General features: G+C 36.6%; 1 long non-coding RNA gene across 1 annotated transcript; it reads right to left on the reverse strand.

Moving 5' to 3' along the window:
• Positions 1-2868: 2868 nt before the first annotated feature.
• On the reverse strand, positions 2869-7915 carry LOC149131540 (uncharacterized). The gene is made up of 3 exons (XR_016237790.1): positions 7747-7915; positions 5883-5961; positions 2869-3660 (listed from the first exon to the last, which is right to left on the reverse strand). It is a non-coding gene; the product is annotated as an uncharacterized LOC149131540 (long non-coding RNA).
• Between the last annotated feature and the right edge of the window lie 2740 nt (positions 7916-10655).

The raw sequence follows: 10655 nt of genomic DNA on the forward strand, positions 1-10655 counted from the left end.
ATACATACATATATACTTATATGAAATATGAGCGAAATATGGAAATAAGGACATGAAAATCCGTAAGCTGCCGACTTGCAATACGATGCACCATCCAAAGGCAAGTCAAGACTCGATCCAGTTTGAATTCTCTTACTGATTTTCTAGGATCTTGTATGGTTTGTTCTGATACCATTAATATAAACTCATGCCTATCAGTTCTAAAGGGGAAAGAAATTGTGCCAATACACTCTCAGAGTGGTTCGCGTTAAGAAGAGCATCCAGCCGTAGAAACCAAGCCAAATCAGGGTGGAGTTTGGTGCAACACCGTAGCTTACCTGTCCTTGTCAAACCGTTGAAACCATGTCAGCGTGGACAAAGGACGTCAAAGCATTATGATGATAATGACACAGAAACACACACATACACACACTCACACACACACACACACACACACACACACACACACACACACACACACACACTCACACACACACACACTCACACACACACACATATATATATACAGGAGAATTTTTTTTGCAAATTTACCTGAATTTGAAACACGTGCAGTTGTTTTCGGATATATTTATTTGCATACATTCCAAACTAGTTACAACAGCTTTTCTTTTGTTTCTTTATGAATGGCAGACACGTATATAAAACGATGGGATTTTAACAGAGTTTATGTAAATAAATCAATTTAAAACAACTACACATTTTTCAAAATTAAATTCGCCTATTACTTCTTCCTGCACGAAATACCGCTCTACTTTCCATTTACACGGTGCCCCAGTACGGCCGCAATCTTTTTGATTAAAGCAACTGAAACCCGAGTGTTTTTCGTCAGCTGAAAGCAGTTTTAACTCAAAATTGGCAGACACGCATCTCATGCCCAAATTTTCAGTGACAATAGACTGAACTGAACCGTAACTAATCTACTCATCCTCTGATAACTCACGGATGGCGATTCGAATATTTCCCTTCACAGCTGGAAGCAAGTCTGCGGTGTTTTTCTCAGTTCTGCTGGTTTCAGATCTCCCAGAACGTTCGTCATTATCGACAACATTTCAGCCATCTTGGAAATGTCTGAACCACTTGTACGCTTACGTGCAGCTCATACAATGTGTGCCCCTCTAAACTCTTTCTGGAACTTGGAAAATTGCGTAGGCTTCTGGGCAGGTATCCCCAAGCTTTTGGTAAAATTTGATGCAGATAGATAGATAGATAGATAGATAGACATATGTATATACGCGCACACACGCAAACTCATACCAACACCCACACACACATGTAGATAAATGAATTAATATTGGGAGAATAGAGATTTACACATCAAGGTTTTACTATAAGGTTAATCACATCTTTCATTGTCAGGACCTACACGTACTACTGCTGCAATCCGATATACACCGTAGATAGTCAATCTTGGTGTTGATTACCGGAGTTGCTTCATCATTGTCAAATTAATCTTTATCCCGGAAATCATCTTTTAATGATATATGTGATATCCGCAAAAAAAGTGAAATTAGAGAGTGATGAGGCAACACTGGTAATTAACACCACTGGGCAATAGTTGCAGTGTGCACAATCTCGCAGCGGAAACATCTCTATACCCTTACAAAGGGAGATTTGATTCGCTCTGTAATAAAACCTGGGTGTGTAAATCTAGTTTATTGTGATGCAGTCTTCATAAACATTTGCATTTAGCGAAATAAGGCTGAATCGAGCATAAGAAATTTATTTAAATGGAGATCATCTACTTTCACTGAGGTGAGCCAACAGTGTTAGCAGATAGGAATGAGCACGGTACCTGCTAAGAGTATATACACTTCTTAACCGTTTTCGGAATTTACTTCATATATAAATATATATATATATATATATACACACACATACATACCTTACTACTTACATGCATACATACATACATACATACATACATACATACATACATACATATATACATACATACATGCACACACACGCACGCACACGCACGCATGAAAATCGACACTCATACACACACACATACACACAAGCCTTGTTGCCTTCTTTAATCTCCTTTCTCTCAACACCTTAAACGTAAATTTTCTACCTGAAAACAGAGGCTGGTGTTAGCCAATGATGGAATCAATTTGCAATGATTATTTTGGACCACCATGCCCCAAGCAACAGCTGCCAGACCTGAAAAACTCTTATTCAAAACTTTATTGTCATATAATAAACAAACAGTAGTTCTTGTATGAAATCGTTCTACTTCTACTTCAATTATTACGAGCTTTTCTCTTATAAAATACACACATACAGCTGCCATAATTTATATGTATGATAATACTTTGAATTTGGCTCTCGAGAAAGAGTAAAAGTAATTACCAGATCAACGATGGGTATTACTGCTAGTATATATATATATATATATATATTATATTATATTATATTTATCTTATGATATTTACTTTACTTTATATTATACTCATTTATTGTGCTTTTAATTATTAATTTTTCTATATGTGATAGTGGATTTTCATCGATGAGTTCTTGAAAATTGGTTATTTTCCCTAAAACCATATATATTTTATATATACTTTATCTATAAGGCTCAATTTAATTTTAATTTTTTATAAATTGATTTTAATTGAGTTCTTTACCTGTAATTTTGGATTTTGTCCCTAATAATATTATTATTATATATATATATATATATATATATATATATATATATATATATATATATATATATATATATATATATATATATACATATGCGTGTGTGTGTATGAGTGTCAGTGTGTGTGTTCGTGTGAGTACACACAAACACACACTTACATTTGGATATACGTTCTCAAAATTATAAATGTAATAAAAGAAAATAGAGAAGAAAAAATATAATAGATACTTGGTTCTTTTTTATTTATATCACAATGTAATACAAAGTAAAATTGATACATATAAGAAAAAGGATAAGTGAAAACGGATCAACAAACAATCAAAAATATCCGAAAGAAATCCTACACATGTTTCAATCCGCCGAGAGTATATTCGGATCTTCAGCATTCAGACGTGAAAAACAATATATTTTATTGAGTATCTTCAAGGACAAGTAAGTATATTTTCCGGTCTTGAATTATGAAATAACTAATTTGAGGACTGTGTTTTGAAATTTTCACAGCTTATCTAGGACAACTAACCTATGCGTCTTTTAAACATGGTATATCTGGGACGATTCTTTCAAGTAATCCTAGTTTTAAGATATGGTTGATATTTCTAGCAGTTCTGAACACCGGATTCTTTCCAAAGACGTGCCATCTCCCAGGTGGCTAATATAAATCCATTATTCGCTTATTTTCTTTCAGCATTAACAACGGCACATTTTTTGCTAAAGTATGACATTATTACACTGACGAAAAAAGAAACAAACTTAGTTTTTAATGTCTTCGTGATTTGAATTTATTTGAAATGTAACAATAGTATGCCGATGATAATCGGTTTTGCTCGAAAAAAATGTCAAAACAGTTTTGAAATTCAGAAAGACAATACACAAATTAAGACACTACGCAAAGTATTAGAGGACCAAGTACTGATTGTTTATTAGTTTTCTTAATCTAAACTTTATGGCATTGGTCTGTCACACGATCCCATCCAACATAAAACTCAGCTTTGCAATTGCAGGAGTTCCGCCTAAAAAGAAAAACAATTCAATATATAAGACAAATATGCTTTTCAAAAAAGAGACAAAATCGAAGCCAAATGTAAAATTCTAAATAAATTTATGTAGTGCGACTTTTTGTTTTGCAAGAAGTCTGTTATGTACGATTTGTATTATATATGGAGTGTGAAGAGTATGGTATTTATTACTTGCTTAAATTTGTATCCGTGGAGTATTGGCTGAGTGGATTGCTTTTTGTGTGTGTGTATTCTGCGTTGAATGTATTATGATGACGTGGAGGCGCAATGACCCAGTGGTTAGGGCAGCGGACTCGCGGTCATAGGATCGCGGTTTCGATTCCCAGATCGGGTGCTGTGAGTGTTTATTGAGCGAAAACACCTAAGGCTCCACGAGGCTCCGGCAGAGGATGGTGGAGAACCCTGCTGTACTCTTCCACCACAACCCTTTCTCACTCTTTCTTCCTGTTTCTCTTGTACCTGTATTTCAAAGGGCCAGCCTTGTCATACTGTGTCTCGCTGAATATTCCCGAGAACTACGTTAAGGGTACACGTATTTGTGGAGTGCTCAGCCACTTGCACGTTAATTTCACGTGAAGGCTGTTCCGTTGATCGGATCAACTGGAACCCTCGACGTCGTAAGCGACGGAGTGCCAACAACAACGATATGATTCTTTTACTACGACATATATTACGTTGGACATACCTGACGCTAGGTGTGTGTATCTTGTGCTGTCTTTTATATGACGTTGTAATTGTGTGAGATGTGGATTACATGTATCTCATAGGCAATATATGATGATTTAAAGTTGAATCATACACCAGAAGCTGCAGATCTTCATTAATAGTAAGTGACTATTATTACGTCAAGAAATGTAACTTAACAATTAGAAAATATAAACACTCCAAACTAATATAGATTTATATAAGAAAAATGTGAGGTATTTTTGATCGAGGTGAATGCAGTGAAATATCAAATGTTCAGGTTCGGGAATTGGTAGCATGTTGTGTCCTTAAGCGCGGCTCTTTATTTAAATTTCCTTCAATCTACTCAGGGCATCTTAACGAGTGAAGTGATTAGCCAACTAACGCAATGCAGATACGCCTTCTCTATGAACTCACGTTACTAAGTTTGGATGTGATTTCTATCGGCGCGACAGGTGTTTTTAAAATTTTTTTTTTATAGCCGTCCTGAACACCTATGAAGGTTGACGTCGACATCATTGTATTTCGTAAATACTGGACCTCGAATTACGGTCGCTTATTGTATATCCTTTTAGTAAGTTGGTTGTCTGACTTCACAAATAACACCAACCTCACAGCCGTCGATACAGACATTATAGAGCTTGTCACGCACGTCAGAAAAAAATAAAAACACCACAATAGAAGACTTCGTCTTCCCAGAACACAATGCTTCACCACAACACATATAAATTTTTTAGAAATAATACGACATTCATACAATATTTGGAAATGCTTTCAGGTCTTTCCAAAACCCTTTTCTAAAAGACTTTTTAAAAACCTCGCCCTACCAGATAACAGTGTTAATTAGATCTCATCTCCGTCCTAATATTATTGTAACATTAGTATGGGTTGCATAATTGCTGAATATGGAGATAACTCGAATGACGAGCCTAATACAGAATCAATCCCAATAATAATAGGTGCCAGAGATATGATTAAAAAAACCTGTAGACTAATACGTAACCAATAACTCATAGTGTTGCGAATGAATATGCGTTACAGAAATTATCCCTACTGTTCACAGCGCACATCATACGTAAAGCAATCCCAATATAGTTAAAATAAAAGCACCACAACAAACTACAGCACCTACACAAGGCACACAGGCCTGCATTCGGCATTGCAGAGAAAGCATGTTAAAAAATTGAATAATAATAATCCTTTCTACTTAAAGCAGAAGGCCTCAAAATTGTGGGGAGGGGACGATTCGACTACACTAACCCCAGTGCACAACAGGCACTTAATTGATCGACACTGAAAGGACGAAGTGCAAGGTGGACATCGGTGGAATTTAAAATAAGAGTGTAAAGACGGGCAAAATACCGCAAAGCATTTTACCCGGCGTGCTAACGATTCTGCCAGCTCGCCGCCTCGTATTGAATAATAATAATGTATGCCAAAGGATGACGTATTTACTGCTACGCTATATCACGCTCTCCTTATTACCTCTTTTACTGTTTACATGAGAAACTATTGAATTTCATTCTACTTACCTGCACACGGCATTTGGAACTTTTGGACATTTTGCAATTTTACAAGGATCGCGGGAGCAAATTCGGCCAAAGCCACCTCCTGAAAACGAATAAGGAATTTCTGTTATTTTATAAAATACATACATACAACGCAAGATTATGCTAATAATAGAGTATGAACAGGATAATCTACCCACAATATTCAGTACTGCGATAGTTCCAGCCCACCTGAGACCGTTCTTTATGGGTGTGAATTGTATGGGTCCAACTGTGCTGCAGGGCTCAAAGCAGTCTGGGTCACATCAGGTACATATATATATATATATGTAAAATAGTTTTCTGCAAAATATGGGTTGTTTATCTTGTATATGCTATACTATTAGCGTTACCTGAGCTTATATATATTTGTGTGTGTGTGTGTGTGTGTGTGTGTGTGTGTGTGTTGTGTTTGTGTGTGCGTGTGTGTGTGTGAGTTTGTGTATGTGTGTATAAATATCAATATATATGTGTGTATATGTACATATATATATGTGTGTGTGTATGTTTATGTAAAATTTGGACTAATGGTTATATGTCAATTAGAGTGTTGAGTAAAGCACGTTCACAGTTTGGTCTTGCTGATGTCATCCACGTCGGGGGTATAATTCCTCAGGATCTGCTTCAGGTATTCCACAGATATAGTTGAGATAATAATAATCGATAAATGAATGCGGAAGTGGGTTTTAGCTTTAATATTCAGTACCACGATGGTTCCACATCGCCTGAGACTGTCCTATATGGATGTGAATATTGTGCATCCAGTTGTGTTGCAGGGATCATGAAGTCTTGTTAACATCAGGTACATGCATATATAAAATAGTTTCCAGCTAAACATATTGACATCTTGTCGCGTTGATATTTAACCACTGTGACAGCGAATGGAGCTCGTTACAGTTGTCGTATGTTAACTTGTCACGGCTATTCAGCATAAAGACAATTGTAGCTGGTTTCAAACATTGGTAAAGTGGGCAAATATCAACATATGACTGGAAGATCTTAACATATTCTGTGGCACGCACCTTTAAGTATCCATGTACCAGATGTGAAATTGTCTGCAGTGATACATGCAACACTTTTTGATACACAACATTTCCACTCATAAAGGAAAGATGCAGGCGATGTTACTATTATTATATTATTATTATTATTACTATTATTAATCAGGTTGCTGCCGTGAATCGAACTCGGAATCTTGGGGTTAGTAGCCCGCGCTCTTAACCACTACGCCATATCGTAAGGAATGAGAACCCCGGTTCGAAATTTCGGCAAGACACCTGACGAAGGCTGGAGGGTATATCAGCCGAAACGTTGTGTTAACAACAAACAAGATGAGGACAAATATCCGTCAAATGTAAATAATGTAAATAACGTAAATAATTCCTCATCTCTTAAATATAGAACTGAAATGTCTGAATGTTAAAAGGCACGTGAACTATCTATATGCATATGTCTGCATACGCGCGTCCACATATATAAACTACATATATATCCATACATACAAATTGTAAGTGGGCATGTACATTCGAGCATTTGCGATGAGAGAAACGTAGAAGAAAAAATAGAAAAACGGAAAAAAATAAACACTTTCTTTTTCTTCTTCTTTTTTGATGTTCTGATACACGCATCAATGTAAATATATGTTGTTTGTGTGTGTGTGTGTGTGTGTGTGTTTGTGTGTGTGAGTGTGTGTGTGTGTGTGTGTTTGTGTGTGCGTGTGTGTGTGTTTGTGTGTGTGTGTGTGTGTGTGTGTGTGTGAGTGAGTGAGAAAGATAGAAGAGAGAGTTTGGAACGTTTCCGTATGCGTGAGTGTATATACGTATGCAAGAGAATATATATTTATACATACGGATTCCACACTGCCCATCAGCGACCAGAACTAGGAAACACATTGCTACCAAAACGCCAATTCCCTTCATGGTGATGTTTCAGTTGTCTTGCCTTGTCTCGAAAATTTCGCACTGGACCAAGATTTCGCAGCTTGTCCCAATTCGTAATGTCTCTTACTCGGTCTGTTTTACTCTTTATATAACCAAGGAACCACGTTGTAGTTGTGTATATGTGTATATATATATGTGTATATATAAACATATAGAAAGTTTAAGAAAGGTGGGTGATATGATGTAACTAAATATTCATAAGGGGAGGGTAAGACAAAGAAAATGTAATGCAAATTACTACAGTATTCAAATCTTTAACAATGACAAATTGTTTACAACATTTTGGAGTTTATTTATGATGCGTATAGAAACTAACGCGTAATAGATTTTCTCTTCTTTCTTATTGTAATTCATTTCTCAGAGTCTCGTTAAAACATCACGAAAATATATCAACGCACGTCACGAGTATCAATATTTACTGCGTCTCAAAAACCTGTTTTTTATTACACATTAACAAAAAATACCATCTCACCCGACATTGATTAAAAAACGCTACAATTTATTAGGGAAAGTATGTCAAAGCTTGAATTTGAATGCTATTATATTTGATAAGCATTTACAAGAATGGAAAATATAAATGACATTCTGAAATTAATTTGAAGCTGTTTCTATTTGTTTCAATTATAAGCCAAAACTGTTAACAAATTGAGACAGTCAAATAAAGATTATATTAAATATATTTACTTAGATTTTCGTTTTGTTTTCCCATATCGACAAATATTTTAATATACGTGGTATGATCGATAAGTATCAAGACTGTTGCTATAGTAACGAAGCTAAAGTATGAAGAGTAAAGCCGCTTGGCACACATTTACCTTAAACTGAGGTGCGCACACTCACTAATTTTTAACATTCTGGTTCACATTCGCTGTTTTTAGAAGTACTTGGAATTAAAGCGTGTTTTGTGTGATTGCTGAATTGAACATGACAGAGAGCTTTGAGCAGAGAATCTGCATCAAATTTTACCAAAAGCTTGGGGATACCTGCCCAGAAGCCCACGCAATGTTCCAAGTTCCAGAAACAGTTTAGAGAGGCACACATTGTATGAGATGCACGTAAGTGTACAAGTGGTTCAGACATTTCCAAGATGGCTGAAATGGTGTCGATAATGACGAACGTTCTGGGAAATCCGAAACCAGCAGAACTGAGAAAAACACCGCAGACTTGCTTCCAGCTGTGAAGGGAAATATTCGAATCGCCATCCGTGAGTTATCAGAGGAGGAGTAGATTAGTTACGGTTCAGTTCAGTCTATTGTCACTGAAAATTTGGGCATGAGATGCGTGTCTGCCAATTTTGAGTTAAAACTGCTTTCAGCTGACGAAAAACACTCGGGTTTCAGTTGCGCAAGGTCTCTTTGATTGTCTCATGAACGATGAAAACCTTTTGATAACGGTCATAATGGGTGATAAATCGTGGGTCTCTGGCTATGACTCCGAAACAAAGGCTCCGTCTTCGCAGTGGTAAACATTCAAATTTACTGAGACCGAAGCAATGTGAAAACACTGTTGACAGTTTTCTTAGAATACAAGCGGATTGTTCATCATGAATATATTCCACCTGGTCAGAGAGTATACAAGGATTACTACCGAAACGTTCTGCGGCGTTTGCAGGATGCTATTAGTCGGAAAATGCCACACTGGGATGCATCCTGAGAGTAGGAATTGCACCATGACAATGCACATGCTCATTCATCGCAGCTTGTGCAGCAATTGTTGGCTAGGCACAGCGTTCCACAAGTCCAACAGCCATCGTATTCCCCAGATGTCGCCCCCTTGCGACTTCTTCCTCCTTACAAAAATCAAATCTCGCTTGAAAGGAAGATTTCAGGACATCGAATCAAAGTGAATGCAATGTGTTATCTGCTGATAATCCCAGAAAACGTGTTCCGGGAATGCTTTCATCATTAAAAACAGCGCTGAGTGACGTGTGTGTCTTCTGAAGTGGACTACTTTGAAGAACAATAACTGCCAAATTGGTACGTATTATATATTTTTTTTTTTTAGCACCAGTCCGGTTACTTACTGATGAATCATAGTATATGAAACTGTAGAAATTGTAATCGTGGCTGTTATATCCTTGACGTCTGTGACCATTGCTATTAAATTATTTTATCCTTGATCTTAAAGACAATGACTGTGGTAAACGCCGTGCCGAAATTCTTAGCTAATAACATCTTGCAAAAAATCGCTTAGGCACTCATTTACAAGGCGAAGTAGTCTGGAAACAAGCTATTTTCGAAGAAAAGACATAAATATTTAATGGTCGTGGATAGATTTCCCTGTGTTTATCTGTCCTTTGGCAGGCATTGTTTTTCTCTCTGCAGAAAGGTCCACCATCGTTGACATGCACATTTATTTGTTATCTGACTGAAGGGCCGTGCTACACCTTTTACAAGGTTTCTTGTTACAAATAGCACTTGGAATGATCTGACATTGATCATACGTATATACATACACACATACATACATACACACATACATACATATATTCATACATACATACACCAACCCATCCGCACAAATGTATGGCTGAAATTAGAATGTTGGGGAGAAGATACAAATCTTACTTCGTCAGCTACAAATGACCGAATCTTAATTCATAAACTCCAAATCAGCACGATGTCTGGGACTATAATTATTTGCAGCATCTTTCTAAGATTTAAAGACCGATGGTTCAATCAAGATATCTTCTTTCACAACATGGATGCCAATTCGTTGATTGGTCATGTGACAACTGTTATACTCTCAATACCGAGGAAGACCATCACACGGTCCATGAAAAATATCAGGGTTGATAATTAAATCAAAGTTTTAATGA

This window comes from Octopus bimaculoides, chromosome 21, assembly GCF_046866305.1.
Source record: "Octopus bimaculoides isolate indiv1 chromosome 21, ASM4686630v1, whole genome shotgun sequence".
Taxonomy (NCBI): Eukaryota; Metazoa; Mollusca; class Cephalopoda; order Octopoda; family Octopodidae; genus Octopus; species Octopus bimaculoides.